Genomic DNA, 17,385 nt, shown 5'->3' on the forward strand with positions numbered 1-17,385 from the left:
CATTCTGTTCCTGTTGGATGATTATTTCTTCCTTCTGTTCCAAATCAATTGTTTTCAGTCCTGGTTTCCTTCCTTTCACTGTTGGTTCCCTGAATATTTTGCTTTATTTCACTTTGGGTATCTTTCATTTGCTCTTTCTTTTTGGGGCCAGACTCAGTCTGCTCTGTGAGCATTTTGATTACCAGGGCTTTGAACTCTCCATCACATAGGCTGGCTATCTCCTCATTGCTTAGCTCTCTTTCTGGGTTTTTGCTCTGTTCTTTCATTTGAGCCATATTTCTTTGTCCCCAGGCCCCTGATAAGTTGTAAAAGGGTGGGTCCTTAGGTATTCACCAGGGCAGGGCAACCCTCTTTGCTGTGCTACCATACTATCTGTGTGGGAGGGGCCAGAGAGGGAACAATGCAACTCACCTGTGTACTTTCCAATGAGAATTGTGTGAGACTGGGAGTTTCTCCCACCAAGACAACCCCCACGTAGTCCACAGTCAGCTTTGAGTCTCAGTTCCCCATTCAGCCAACTCCACCCTCAAGGTCGGCTGCCTTGCTGTGGGCTCTCTCCGTTCTTCCATCTTACTGGTCTGGTTGGTCTGGTTGACTGTTTCTTTAATTCCTTGGTTGTTAAAGTTCCATGCAGTTTGATTTTCTGGCACTTCTGGTTATTTATTAATTTTAGATTGGCTGTTATCCTCCTTTCGGTTGTATGAAAAAGTAAAGGGTTTCTACCTATGCCTCCATCTTGGCTGGAACTCATTCTTGTTATTTTCAATAATAGACATACTAACTGGTAAAAGGTGACTTCCTATTGTTGTTTTGACTTGCATTTTCCTGATGATTAGTAATGTTAATCATCTTTTTATATGCCTGTTTGATGTCTTTTCTGTATGTTCTCTTTGGATAAACGTCCACTCAACTTTTTTTGGCCATTTTTAATCAGATTATTAGTTTTGGCTATCAAGTTGTAAAAATTCTTTATATATTTTAAAAATTAAACCTTTATCTTTTAAAAAATCAGTTTAATTAGGCCCTGGCTGGCGTAGCTCAGTGGATTGAGCACGGGCTGGGAACCAAAGTGTCTCAGGTTCGATTCCCAGCCAGGGTACATTCCTGGGTTGCGGGCCAGAACCCCCAGCAACCCCACATTGATGTTTCTCTCTCTCTCACTCTCTCTCTCTCTCTCTCTCCCCCCCCCACCCACCCTCCCTTCCCTCTCTAAAAATAAATATATAAAATCATAAAAAACCCCTGCAGTCTTCAATATAATAAAATTTTTTAAAAAAATCAGTTTAATTAGCAGTTCTGCTGTTTTATTTCATCCTAAGTTAATTGGAGAAAATATTTTCATTAAATTATTTAAATGAATAAATTTCAAGATATGAATATAATCACCTAGAAAATGATATTAACAAAATATCATTTAAATATGATATCATTTTAAATAACTTTAAAAATGATCATGCTGAAGACCTGAGTGGGGTGACTCAGTGGGTTGGGTATTGTCCAGCAAAACAAAAGGTTGCTGGCTTTATTCTCAATGAGGACACATGCCGAGGTTGTGGACCAGGTCAGTGGTTGAGAGCATGTGAAAGGCCACTGATGTTTCTCTCCCCCTTTCTTCCTCCCTTCCCCTCTCTTTAAAAAACAAATAAATAAAATCTTTAAAAAAAGATCATACTAAAAATGATTTGTTTATAATTACTACTCCTTGACTATTGTTCATTCATTTTTTTCTTCATGTTTTTATTTTACTAACTTCACTGAGATATAATTGACATAACATTGTGAAACTTTAAGGTGTACAATGTGTTCATATGATAGAGACATATACTGCAATATGATTACCACTGTAATATTAGTAAATACTTCCATCAATTACATAATTATCATATCTTTTCCATGGTAAGAACTTTCAAGATCCCTCTTTTAGAAACTTCAAGCACATAATTTTGTTAATTATAATCATCATGCTATATATTAGATCCTCAGAACTTAGGATCTAATATATAGCATGCTAATAGATGCTAATATATAGCATTATTGGACAAAGTTTGTATTCTTTGTCCAATAATCTCCCCATTTTTTCCCAACCCCAGGCCCTTGTAATCACTATTCTACTCTCTGTTTCTATAAATCAGTCTTTTTTTAGATTCCACATATAAATAATATAATATAGTATTTGTTTTTCTCTGTGTGATTTATTTCACTTACCATAATGTCCCCAGGGACCACCCATGTTGTCAGAAATGGCGGAAATTCCTTCTCTCTTATGACTAAATAATTTCTCAATATATATATAGTATATGTGTGTATATACATATACATATACACATACATGTACATATACATATACATATTCTTTATCCATTTATCCACTGATGGACACTTGTGTCTATATCTTGGATATTGCGAATAATACTGTAATAAACATGAATGTGAAGATATCTCTTTGATATCCTGTTTTTGTTCGCTTTGGCTATGTATGCAGAAGTTGGACTGCTGAATCATATGGTAGTTTTATTTGAAATTTTTGAGGAGCCTCTATACTCTTTTCCATGGTGGCTGCAACAGGCACATCCCCACTAATAGCTGAAAATTAAGCCAATGACCAGATGGTTCCATTGGTGAATTTTACAAAACAAGTAAAGAGCTTATAGCAATCTTTCTCAAACTCTTCCAAAAAATTGATGAAAAGGAAACACTCTCAAGTTTATTTAACATTAAAGATGTTTAATTTTTATGTATGGTTTGAAAATATTTTTTCCTGTACTTTAGGTTTCCTTTTTACTCTTCTGGTTGCTTTCTATGCTGTGAAGAATATTTTCAGTTCATTGTAGCCATATACATACATATATATGTATACATATATGTAGCCATATGCACATATATATGTATATGTGTGTGTATTTATATATATTTTGCATTTATTGCCTGTGCTTTAGTGTCATATCCATGAAATCATTGCCAAAATAAAAGTCATAAAGTTTTCCCTCTATGTTTTATTCTAGGAAATTTATAGTTTCATGTATTAATATTTAAATATGTAATTCATTTTAAATTAATTTTTGTGTATAGTATAAGATCAGGGTCCAGTTTCATATTCCTGCATGTAGGTAACTAGTTTTCACAGCCCCCTTGTTGAAGAGACTGTGCTATTCCCATTGTGAATTCTTATCACCCTTGTAAGAGTTGGTTGGCAATCTTTGTGGGGATTCATTTCTGGGCTCTGTTCGATTGGTCTATATGTCTGCCTGATTGCTAGTATGTACTATTTTAATTACTGTGGCTTTGGAGTTAATTATGAAATCAGAAAGTATGATGTCTCTAGCTTTGTTCATCTTTCTCAAGACTGCTTTGCCTATTCTGTCTTTTGTTGTTTCCTAAAAATTTTAGTATTGCTTTTTCTGTTTCTGGTACAAAATTATACTGGAGTTTGTTATGGATTGCATTGAAACTGTAGATTCATACTACACTTTGAGTAGTATGGACATTATAACAATATAAAATCCTCCAATCCATGAACACAAAATATCTTTCCAATTGATTATGTCTTCTTTAATTTCTTTCAGCAGTATTTTATATTTTTCAGCATACAAGTCTTTTTCTTAGTTAAGTTTACTCTTAAGTATTTTATTCTTTTTAGTACTATTATAAATGGGACTGTTTCTCTAAAAAAATTTTCAAATAATTTACTGTTAAGTGCATAAAAACACAACTGACTTTTGTATGTCAAAATGGGGCCTTACTTTATGTATCCTGGAAATGAGTCGACTGGAATGGATGTTTTGCCAATAAAAGGTGCTGCCCAAAGTCCCATTATCCATTATTCACCCAGTGACAAGCTTTCTCTTACACCTGTCCTCTAAGAAGAAAAATTAGAGGAAATCATGAATAGGGAATTAAGAAAAAAATATAAAAAGCCAGTACACATGAAAAAGAGAAAACAACACATCACAGTTAAATAAATTCAAATTAAAGCAACTGTGATGTGAGGTTTTGGCTTTTCAATTGGGCAAAAATATTGCTTAAGGAAAGAGTAAAATGGAAGTGGTAGAATGGTCATACTGCGTTTTCTCAATGCTATGTGCTAGAACACTATTGAAGATTTACAATGTTGACGTAGTTTAGCCTTCTCCACAACTTTTTGGGTAAGGTAGTACAGCATTTTCCATTTTATAAACACAAAAACAGAGGTTTGGGGACCTTGTAAATTGTGTAATATCAAATACCTAGTAAGAGCTAGAGCTTATACTAGAACACAAGTTTATTAGAGTCCATAATCCTTGCCTTTTCATAAACTACAGAGTATATCTGCAGTACATGACAAAGACTATTAGGAAAAAATTAATTGGACAATGTTAAGTAGTAAATGCTTATATATGATGTTTAAAAAATGGTCATCAAAAGATTGAATGACATGCTTTTGTATGTTGGTTCTCACATTTGTAATCTCGCTATGCCTCGAGCGCAAAGGACACTTACAGTGTTGACTTCAATATTTATGCCTTTTGTTCACATGCCTGAATTTTTCAGTAGCAGTGCTATTCTCCACATTAACCACATCTCATTCCATTTCACTGTGTATCATGTAAACAAGAAACATAGTGATAGCAGCTGAAAAATCAGTTTGAGCCAAATACAGTATGGATTTAAATTTTCAACTTCATAGAAACAAAATTGTCCTTTCTCACAGTGTCCTAAGCAAAGATTTAGGTCACCCAACAAAGGCCAAGACTGAGGAGAATCTTCAGCCCACAGAAAACCTCTAAAAAGTGCATTAAACGATTCCAATGAATCCTGGAAGATGGTACAGGCAAGTGTCTGTTTCCTTCAAATAGTTTAAACCCTGGAAACATCTGGCTTCACATTACAAATGACACAACTGGTTTTGTTTATTCGTTTTTATATTTGCTTTTCAATTACAAAAGTAATTTCAGATTGAGACAGCAAAAAGTTCCTGGAGAGTTTTGGAAATGCATGATCGTAGTGCTTTCATGGCTCTAAAATAACTTAGCTAAGCTTCAAGTTGGAAGTATTGTGTTTGGACTCAAAGTTGTGTTTTATTCTTTTAACATCATAAAAATTGTATAGAATCTTAAATGCTGCATAACAATAAAAAAAGTCAATATGTTATTGATGCAAGGTGTGCAAGGAATTTTTTTTTAATTCCTACCTTTTCAGACCATTAATCTTAATCATTATATTACACAGGCTTTATACTATCCTCAAAATGACTATTACAGCAATCCTTATACTTCTGAATATTAGAACACATTTCAGAGTGACTCAGCAAGGCAAGTCTCAGGAGACAAATGCAGTTCTAATTTAGCCTTGTAGGTTCTTGACAATAACCAAAAATAAAAGAGCAAAAGATAGATAACTTTACATCTGGAGTTTATTTTGGAGATGTCTTATTATTTTTTTTATTGTATTGGATTTCAGACCCTGGATCACCATTTATCTCCTTATTTAGCACAAAATACCAAGTAACTAACTGGATTTAAATGTAATTTTGTAATATTTCAAACCTTTAGAGTTTTTCATCAATATATGTTCTTATGGTATCAGGCAAAGTTGAACATTGCAATGCAAAACATGTGGGTTTCCATGCAGGAAGAAGGTAGCTCACAGTGTAGCTCATGTGTAGACAGATTCAGTTTAAATATGCAGTTTATTAGTACACAAATGTAGCCCACTTAGAGAAGCCTTTATCACTCTATTCTCATGTATACACACACACACACACACACACACACATACACACACACAAATATATGCAGAAGCACATGTCAAACTTTTGGACTTTTCTTTATACTTATTATATTACTATATAAGGAAACCTTCCACCTTGTGAAAAGATGGCTAATCATTTAACCTATTTGGTGATTTTCTTTCCAGAGTAAATTGTGAATTCAGCACACAGACTGCAATAGGTATTTTGTCTAAAGTATTAAGCCCTAGTGCAGCTGTGGTTTCAGTAACCTTCCCAATTTCATGTTGAAAGAAAATCCTCAGTCATGTTCTGTCTCTGAACTGTACTGCCTCCTAAGCTAAAAGCATTTTAAGTCTTTACTGAACTCCTGTGGAAACCTCACAATCAATGTCTCAGTGGTTTGGAGCAATTTGATTTATATTCTAGGATGCTTTATGTCCTGATTTTTTAAAACATTGACATATTGCAAGTTTGGTTGGGAGATCTTAATGCTAGTCATTTACAGTGTATGACACTGCTCGCCCAAATTCAGAGTGACCCTTCTTTAGTAAAAAACAAGTAATGAATGATTATTAGGTACTTCTTCAAGGGGAGGAATACATGTTAGGGTGGCAGATATACTGTAGAGAAATACAATGACTACCTCACCTTGATAATTTAAAGTCTACTGGGACTTTAATAAATTTTATCACAAATCTGATCAGCATGCACACCCACACTCAACATGATTATATTTAAATATGGGAAGACATGGGAACATAGACAAATGCATATTTTTAGGCAGGTTTTCATAAAGAAGCACAGCACTTTTCAGAAAATTACAACTGCAGAGAGATCAAACCTGGATTATTCACCTAAACCACTCCCTTAGGAATGGCAAGACAAGGCATAATATCACTAAACTTGACTGAAGTTTCAATAGAAGTTGAAGAAGGAAATATAATTTCCTTATATCTTTGATGTAAAGCCAGTTGTTTTTCTGATTTTACAGTAATTTGGGGGCAACCACCAGGAGAAATATATTCCTAAATTTAGCTGTCTTAGAGTTGATGGAAATTTCCAGGGTTTTTTTTCCCCTTGAAGGTCTTTAACTAAATAGCAAAGTGGAAAAATTATCTAATTTAAACAACATCTTAACTGAATTATTACATAAATATATTGAGAAATGATGCGTGCTAAGGCAATCAGGGACATTTATAACCTAATGGGAAAGAATCCTATTCATTAGCATTGCAATCTTACAGAGAAGGTCCCTTAATCACAGGGTAATAGTCATGACTTATATGAAAAGAAAGCAATTAGTATCAGTTATTACTGAAAATTAACACAGTTTTAAAGTCAAAAACCAAAGATATAGGTGTTTAAAAGTATAACATTTAAAAGACTAATTTGGTTTATACATCTTTGCTTGCAACAGGAATAATTTTATTTAAATCTACATATCTTGTTTAGTAACATCTACAATTCATCTAGGCTGTTTTTCCTTAATATTCACACAAGGCATTTTATAACAGTAATATATATTATGTGCATTTCCACTATAAAGTATTATAATAGCTGACACTGCACACTGCAGAAAAATCCTTTAATAGACTTTCAAAATTTTCAATAAACTCATCTTATTCTTTCAGCAGAAGTGATCCCCAGTGTAGCTTTTTCCAGCAATGGACTTTACATCAGAAAATCTAATTCCCTGGACAAAGGAAAAAAGAACATTTGCTATACTATGATACAGATTTGTTTTAGTATAATATCTAATTTCTCTAGCACTTCAGGAAATCCATTTTCCCTCTCCTGAAGTCTATAGAAAATATCTCTGTATAATATTCTACATTTATTCCACCTGATGAATAATACATATTTAAATAATTACATAGTGTTCATGTTAATGAACTTAGCACTGTCATTACTATCATCATTTATTAGGTCATAGGAAGAGTAATAAGAGAATATAGGTTAGCAGAAAGAAAGCAGTACTAGCATCTATCTTCCACATTTCCTTAGCATCTGTTTTGGTCAGCCTTTTTTCTTTAACACTTACATTCCATATACTTCACAACTATAGAAAAGAATCTTTATTATGGAAGCCACCAATAATTTTGGCCCACATCAATAATTTTGGCCTTTATAATGACTGTGATGAGATCATTGAACAATGAGTAGCCAATGCAAAGCTTTACAGGCTTAACAATGGGAAAGTATTGCATGTGAAATGCAAGGTCAATCCAACAATTATATACACTTACTCGAAATCCATACCTGCAACCACCAATGACATAGGCCCTCTGGCCAGCTCTTCAATCAACTGTATATCATCTGCTTGGAGTTACTGTATGCTTGACAGATTTGTGTGTAAAAAGAACTGAAAGCATCAGACCATCTTTTCTAAAATACAGCCATCTCTGTTGTACAGATAAGGGAATGGCACATAAAGAACCTTTCATTTAAATTTATATTCTAAATTCTCAATATAAAATAAGGAAAACAAACAAGTTTTCATCAATATTCAAAGTTAGCATTTCATGAGGATTTCACAGGTGAAGGCTATTCAGTGAAGAAACAAAAGAGAGTTATTCAGAGAGACTCAAGAAGAAATATGACAATTAGAAAAGTTCAATAATAAGACATTTTTAATTTTATTTTAATGCCCTTCAAAATAGACTTGACCTCATCACAAGCTTTTCTTGCAGTAAGTTTCCCATTAAAGCTGTGACTATTAAATCCCCAGTGATCTTGGGGACAGGGGGAGGAATTAAACTAATCCTGTCACCACCAGACCAAAAAAAAAAGTATTATCATATAAAAGCCAAACAGATATACCAATAAATAGATAGATAAATAAATATGCCATAAATGTCCTTACTAAAAGTCATCTCTACTGAATATTATCATGTACAAAATGGCACTTTCTATAAGAAACCACAATTAATCACTGGACACTAATTCAGTGTTCTGATCTACATGGGTTTTGTACCATAGTTTCAAGAATGCTGTCTTAAATCAAATTAGCCAACCTAAAGGAAGCCTAAGAAATTTGGATAAGCCACGCCCCCTCACCAGCCATACATAAGCTGCTTCCCCTAGCTACAGCTGCTATGACCCTGTCTGGGTACAACTCCCTGTGCGGCCCTTCCTGATAGCTTTCTCTTGTTTGGACCCACAAGTGACAAGGTGTTCTGCCCTTCATCTATCCAAGCATCAGTGTGATTTTCCCTACTATCAGAAAAAACTTTAAATCTTATAAAACAGTCCCTAGACTTTAGAGTCCTAATGATTCTCATTAATGGGAAAAAAAAATGTTATTTGTGTAATCTATTCACTCAATTCTCAGGCTTATGCACAGAAAAACATATACCCTGTGTGTGAAAAGAATTATTACTGTAATATTTTATAAAAAATATTTTTGTACCAATACCAATTGTTTAAAAACATTATTTTTGTAAACAATCTCCCCCCTTTCTTATATCTACTACAGTAGAAAGTTTAGAAAAGATCCAACCACTATTAACTTTTTGGTCAACCAAGTTCCAGTTTTGTGTTTATATGACATGATGAGCATAAATGTATGTAGAATTTTTAATCTTTTAAATCCTGTGTTCTTTTTACTTTGTCACATATTACAGTCCTTATTTAGAAGATATAAATATAATAATTTTAAGATTTAATCAATACTAAATCATATCTGCTTATCCAGATTAAAGGGAAAGTGGGAAGAAATTTTAAATAAATTGGATATTAAGCTGTTATAAGAAGCAGAACCTGAGAATGAATTGCAGAAACTAATATTAGAAAACAAAACAGTCGTGTAGGAAATCTTTGCAGGGGTGTCGCTGGGCCACACTGGAATAAGAGTTGTCTTGGGTTACACACTAAATACACAAACACTAATGAAAACTAATGAGCAAAAAAAAAGTTTCAAACAAATTTATGATTTTGTGTTGGGCCACATACATAGCCATCCCAGGCTACGTGAGGGTTGGACACTCCTGCTAGTACAAGTGTTGTAAGGCTAACAAAGTGTTGGAAAAATGATCGGTAGATATATTGACATACAAAAAAATTACTCTTTCTTTTACATACGTGTATTTAATTACTGAAAAGATAAAGGAAAAAACTTATACTTATATGGTATATGTTTGCCCTGGGCACTGACCCAATGCTTTCTAAAACCATTTTTTTATGCCATACAATTTCATAACATTATTATTTTTACACTTGAGGAAACAGGCATAGAAAGACAAAGGTTCTTTTCAAGTTCACACAACTAATAAAGATTATGAGCAAGACACCCACTCCCACATCTGTTTGAGTTTATACGATTCTTTCCTTAAATGAAAAAGAAATTCATGGCAAGATGGTACCTATAGAAGCATAGAGGCCAGAGAAAACATTAAACCATAAATCTGTTGATTTAAATAATTAGAGTTAAAACACACAACTTGTTAACAAATATGACTAAACAAAAAAGATATGAAACTAACTCAAGGGAAGACATATATTACATATGAGAGAAGGGGGATATATATGTGTATATTTGTGTATATATACCCCCTTCTCTCATACATAATATATATGTATATATTATACACACACGCACCCCATATTTTTCAGACCATAAGATGCACCTAGGTTTTAGAGGAGGAAAATAGGAAAAAAATTTTGAAGCAAAAAATTTGGTAAAATATTTAATAACATAAATAAGATAATATTTCACCAATGTAAATGTAATGCTACATTCGGACTATAAGATGCACCTGCTCTTTCCTCCCAAATTTGGGGAGGAGTGCATTTTATAGTCAGAACATGTGGTAATATCAACATATTAACAGCAAAAACTTTATACCATTACACAGCATAAACCTTACTGTTTTAGGATAAATTTTATTTTGTTTGCTTGATTTTTAATCACATGTCATGAGCATTAAGTTGTACAACTGTTAAAATAATGGAAATAGTGAAAGTGGTCACATGTTGACTATTTTAGCTCATCTAATGGGGGAAAAAAAGAATTTCTTAGTAAGCTTACTATTTTAGCCTGTTCTGTAATGGGTCCCTAGAGTCAAAAGGATATTCAAGAGTATTACATTCAAAACAACATTATAGAAGATTTTCACTTCTAGGGAAATGGAGTAGTGGTGTGTTTTTTATTCCTCTTGCTATGAACAATTAGAACCCCTAGGCATTATATACAAAACAAACAGAGAAGACACTGAAAAGGAGAGAGAAGACAATAGGCTAATTAGGGAACGTGGGATCCAAGAAACAACACTTTCCTCCTTTTTCTTTTTGTCTCATGTATCCCAGATTTTGAGCTGAAAAAATTTGGCATCTTCTAAATGCCTATATATATATATATATATATATATACACACACATAGAAAAAGAAAAGCCCAAATTCCAATACATATAATAGTCAAACTCTTGAAAATTAAAGTTAAAGAAAAAATTCTTGAAAGCAGCAAGAAAAAAATGGCACCTTACCTATAGGGAAAAAGAATTCACATTGTAGCAGATTTCTTTCTGAAAACTATTAAGACCAGAAAAATGTTGTGTCGTGTGTTTTAAGTGGTGAAAGAAGAGAATTGTCAATTCAGTGTCCTACAACCAGTGAAAATATCCTCCAGGAATAAAGTGAATATCAAGGCACTTTCTCAATTAAAGAAACACTAATAGGATGTGTTACCAGTATATCTACCCTTATGATCAGCTACAAGAAGTTCTATAAACAGAAAGAAAACTGTAAAGAGCGGACTTTAGAACACAGGAAGAAATAAAGTACATGTAAAGCAAAAATGTAAGCAGATACATTAGATGAACCTTATCCTGACTGTTCTGAACAGCATTTGACAACTAAAGCAAAAATTATAACACTAATATGATTCTAGATGTAGAAAGTTATACTCTACATAGGGGATAAAAAGATGAAAAGGGACATAATGTTTAACATCTTGCTCTATTTGGTAAAATAATAATAGTGGGCTTTAATAAGTTTTATAGCAGGTTTTATATAGTGAAACACATTGACCACTAAAACCTAGTAAAACAGATATACTCAGAAACACTAAAGATAAATAAAAATGGAATTCTAAAACTATTTTTCAAGTAACCAACAAAAGAGCAGGAAAAACAAAACATAAAGAGCTGGTGAATAAACAGAAAACAAAAAAATAACATGGCAAAATATAGACCTAATATATCGATAATTATATTAAATGTAAACTGTGTAACTATATCAAATAACAGATAAAAATTAATAATGTGTTCTAGTAAACATTAACCAGCTATGTTCTTTATAAGAAACTTACGTCAGACCTGGCTGGTATGGCTCAGTGGATTAAGTGCTGGCCCTTGAACGGAAGGGTCGCCTGTTCAATTCCTAGTCAGGGCACATGCCTGGGTTGTGGACCAAGTCCCCAGTAGGGGGCTTTCAAGAGGCAACCACACAACGATGTTTCTCTCCCTCTCTTTCTCCCTCCCTTCCCCTCTCTCTAAAAATAAATAAAATCTTAAAAAAAGAAACTTACTTCAAATATAACAATACAGGCAAGTTAAATGTAAAAGATGGAAATAGATATATCATGTAAGATTTCAGGAATGACTATATTAATGTTTAATAATGTTAAATTTAGAACAAAGTAAACATCTAGAGATGTATATGGACATAACGATAAAGTTGTCAACTTACTAAGAAGACAGCCATCCTAAATATGTGTGCACCAAACAACAGAGCTGCAAAAAATATAAAGCAAATGTATAGAACTGAAAAAATAGACAAGTAGAAATTATTATTGTAGATTTCAACACTCCTCTTCCCACAATTAAGAGAACTAAACATAAAACGCGCAAGGGTACAGAATACTTTAAAAACCCTATCAAACAACGGTGTCTAATCAACTGTTAAAGAGCAGCTCACCCAACAAACAGAACACACCTTCTATTCAAGTGTCTGCAGAACATACATACATGTAAGCTTTAGAAAGCTAAAAGAATTCAGATCATACAAAGTGTTTTCCTCAACCACAGTGAAGTCAAAGTGGAAATCAATAATAGAATCAAAACAGGAAAATTTTTAAACTTAGAAACTAGATAACAAGTTTCTAAAAATCCATAGTTCAAAGAGCAATTTTTAACATGAATTGAAAAATCTATCAAGCTGAATTAATGTGAAAACAAATCAAAACTTGAAGGACACAACAAAAGCAAGGCTAAAAGAAAATTTATAGCACTAAATGAGTACATTAGAAAAGAGGAAAAGTTTCAAATTGAAAATCAAAATTCCCATTTTTAAAAGCTAGGGGGGGCAGAAAGTGAGCAGAAAAGAGGAACAAAGAATAGCAATCAGTGAAGTTTGAAAAAAAGAACAATAAAGAAAATCAATGAAAATGAGAGTTGGTACTATGAACAAATCAACAATTGACAATGTCAAGCAAGGCTAATAGAGAAAGCAGAGAGAGAGAGAGAGGAAGGAAGGGAGGAAGGGAGGGAGGGAGGGAGGGAGGGAGGGAATTACTAATACCAGAAAAAACAAAGGATCACTATACACTTCACTGATAAAGAAAAGATACTGACAGGAGGAAAAAAGAAAATAACAGAATACTATGAAGAGCTCAATACAAATAAATTGGACTATTTAGGTGTAATGAACCAATTGCTTCCAACACAGGGAACCAACTATGTTATAAGGTAGTTGCACTAAGCCTTGTTTTCCTTCACAGGAAAATAGGTTTAAAGATTTCCATTACATTTCTTTTTTCAATAAGATTGCTTAAGATTTATTCAAAAATTGGTTCTTGAGCACCTAATATGCACCAGGAAATATTCTAGGTAGAGAAAAATTGATGAGCAAGAATTATAAGCTAATAGAATGTGATTGTAATATAAAATATTACAACTGGTATAGAATAAAGATATTTGAATTTGCTAGAATCCAGTCACTGACTATACTACATTTTTTAATTTCTGGTTTTTCTGATGGAGTATATTTTATCATAAGTTTGTTTCTATCCATCTATATAGACAGCATTTTCTTTCAATATTAATAACCAAGCAAGACTGCATATGACTCCCTGTGTTAAAAGTTCTATTTGTACCAAAAACACAGTACAAGCTGATCATTTTCAAGAAGAAAAGATATTTAAACTTAATTTACATATGAAACTTGGTAATTTTAGATTACATTTTATTATAAAATCAATTTTATGGATCTCTGCCTTTTAAACAAAAAAAATACAGGAACTACAAAAATGAACTCCAGGTGTTACTTGTTATTTAGAAAATAGCATCCATAGTCACTAAAAGGAACACGCATCTGAGGGAAAATTGCTATTTTTCTATACTGTCAATGTAAGTACCTCTAAATGAAATGTTCATCTTATTAAAGTCATTCATTCTTTAGGAGGTTTTGCAAAGAAAGGGTAAACATTTGCTTAAAGAAATAAAACACACTATGCCTCTCTGTAAGTTAGAATAGCCCATAAAATGAAAAGGCAAAGAGAAAACACAATAGCTATTTCATGGATAGCTGGGATTTATGCAATTCTTACGCAGTAAAATGTTTCCCATAAAATATTGCCTTCCATTCCCAGGACACATAATAATCTGTCCTTGAATTTTAGAATATCATATTTTTATAGAATTTATTCAGATGAATAGAATTTAAAGTGCAGGAAAGCACAGTTCTTCTCTTGTTTAATATTTTGGTGGCAAAGATATATTTTTATTTTGCATAGTTCTTCCAGTGCTCCCTATTATTTCATAGATAACTCCTTGTTATTAAAGTTAATATCTATTTCCCTACAAATAATCTTTTAAAAAATGACATAATAAATAAAATATTTTATGATGAGAAGCTATTTTTAGGTGTTGTTTGAGCTTCACTCTGGAAAAACTACTTGCTTTTTTTCAAGAACTGAAAGCAGCAATGAATTAAATAATTGCAATACAAAGCAATTGAGATGCATCCATTCCTCTATTATTGCCTAAGAACAAACCAATGTAAGATTTGGATAAAGAATGTCAAGGTCAGATCACAATTAAAGAACACACAAAAAAATCTTTATTATTTTTTTCTTTTTTAGAAATCTCAACATTTATGCCATCTCCACCATCTGGCCAGAGACAAGTCTTCATGACACAAGTGTTTTTGATTATTTTAAGTTATTTCACCTATATGTTGACACAGCACATAGAAACTTGAAGACATGGAATAAATAATTTAAGTGAATAATTATCTTTGCGTTCAGAAAATGTATTTCTCTCTTTTATACCTGTAGACACATAAAAACAAATTAAATGAGCCATGATAGCATATCATTTGGTAGCTTAACTATTAATTTCAAATTTTTAATTAATTTAAAATTAATTCCACTAAGTATAATCTCTCATAAAAATCCTTAGTTAATGCAATGTTGTCTTGTGCTCCTGAAGGGAAAAACAAGAATAAGAATATTTAAAAAGAATTGTATCACACAATTGAGTAGAATTACTATTTGACCTGAGTCAGACAACATAGTCTATAAATGTGAAAATAACTTACTGCTTTTTCTGTTTATTCCTCTCTGTAGTTAATATTGATAAGAACTCACTTTTTGTTGTTTTTCTGTTAAATCTTTTTTAACTGTATTTTTCCACTGCCATTTAGCCCCCATACCACCCTCCCCCAGCAATCACCACACTGTTGTCCATGTCCATGAGTCCTTTTCCTTTTTGCTCAATCCCTCTACCCCATCACCCTCCCCCTCCTTAGCCCTCATCCTGCTCTCCATCTATGAGTCAGCCTCTGTTTTCCTTGTTAGTTGTTTGTTCATTAGATTCTACATACGAGTAAAATCACATGGTATTTGTTTTTCTCTGACTAGCTTATTTCACTTAGCATAATTTCTGTTATGGACCTGTTCTGCAGATCCATCCATACTGTCTCAAAGGACAGAATGTTCTTTTCATGGCTGAATAGTGTTTCATTGTGTAAATGTCCTATAATTGTTTTATCTACTCATCTACTGAGAGACATTTGAGCTGTTTCCTTATCTTGGTGATTGTAAATAATGCTCCAATCAACATAGGGGTGCTAGGCTCTTTCCAACTAGCCTTTTGGATTTCTTCACATGTATTCTGAAAAGCAGGATTGCTGGGTCAAAAGGCAGAGCCATTTTTAATTTTTTGAAGTATCTCCATACTGCTTTCCATAGTGGCTGCACCAGTCTGCAGAGAACTCACTATTTAAATGTAGAATCCCCCCATACACATATTTTAATTTATTTATTTTCAATATTATTTAGCATTGACCAGGCACAAACTATTTAAACAAATATAAATAGAAACAAAAATTATAAAAGATATACTTTTTCATTTGAGGAACTAATGATTTTATAATAATAACTAATAAAAATAATAACAAACCATTTATTGAACAATGTTTACATGTTGGGCACACTTACTTTTACATATATTAATTAATTTAATCTCACAATTTTACTATGAGAAAAGGACTGCTATTATCCACATTTTTCAGATGAGAAAACTGAAGTACAGGGAACTTGAGTAACTTAACAAAAGTTCAAACATTTAGTAACATTTTGGAAATTGTAGCAACTGGTAGGTGTAGATTTCAAGTTGTAGTTAGGAATTTACTCACTTTTTCCTGAAACCAAGATATAGGTTTCCATGCCTTTTTGTAGGACCCTGTAAAGATTCTTTTGTAATCATCACAGTGACTATTTAATGCAAAAGAATTTCCTTAGAATTCAAATGGAAGCACTATTTAGAATTTTTCTTTTTAATTCTGTTTTTCTCCCTGTACTAGTATACTTTTTTAAGTAAGTTTGCTTGTCCAAACAGATAACTTATCCCAGGGTAGAGCATTCTCAGACATGGTCATGGTATGGAAGTCTTTTGTTTAATTTACTTAGATATAAAAATAAATATTATAAATCATACAAGTTCTTCCAGAGAATAGACAACAATGGAAAGAATTCTAGGTATTTTATAAACCTCAAAATGATATAGGAAAGGAATGTTACAAAACTGTCACTATACTACAAGGCTGTAGTAATTGAAATTGCATCATTCTGGCATAAAAACAGTCATATATAGATCAATGGAATAGAATAGAGACACCAAAAATAAACCCATGCCTATATGGTCAATTAATATACGCCAAAGAAGGTGAAAAAATACAATGGGGTAAACACATTTCATTCAAGAAATGGTATTAGGAAAATTGGACAGATATATGCAAAAATTAAAACTAGACCACCTTCTTATACTGTATACAAGAATAAATTCAAAATGGATTAAAAACTTAAATATAAAGCTTGGAGCCATAAAATTTCTAGAGGAAAATAGGAGTACAATCTTTAATATTTCTCTTTCTAATATTTTTTCTGGTATATCTTCTCAGGTAAGGGAAAAATAGAAAAAATTAAAAAATCAAACTAAAAAGGTTTTGCACATCAGAGGAAACCATCAACAAAACAAAAGACAAGCTACTAAATTAAAGAAGACATTCACTAGTGATACAACCATACATAGATTAATATCAAACACTTATAAAGAATTCATATAATTTAAAACCAAAAAAGAACAATACAATTAAAAAGGAGAAGACCTGAATAAACTCTTCTCCAAAGAGGACATTCAGATGGCCAATATCCATGAAAAGATGCTCAAAGTCACTAATC

This window comes from Phyllostomus discolor, chromosome 2 (genome assembly GCF_004126475.2).
Source record: "Phyllostomus discolor isolate MPI-MPIP mPhyDis1 chromosome 2, mPhyDis1.pri.v3, whole genome shotgun sequence".
Classification (NCBI taxonomy): domain Eukaryota; kingdom Metazoa; phylum Chordata; class Mammalia; order Chiroptera; family Phyllostomidae; genus Phyllostomus; species Phyllostomus discolor.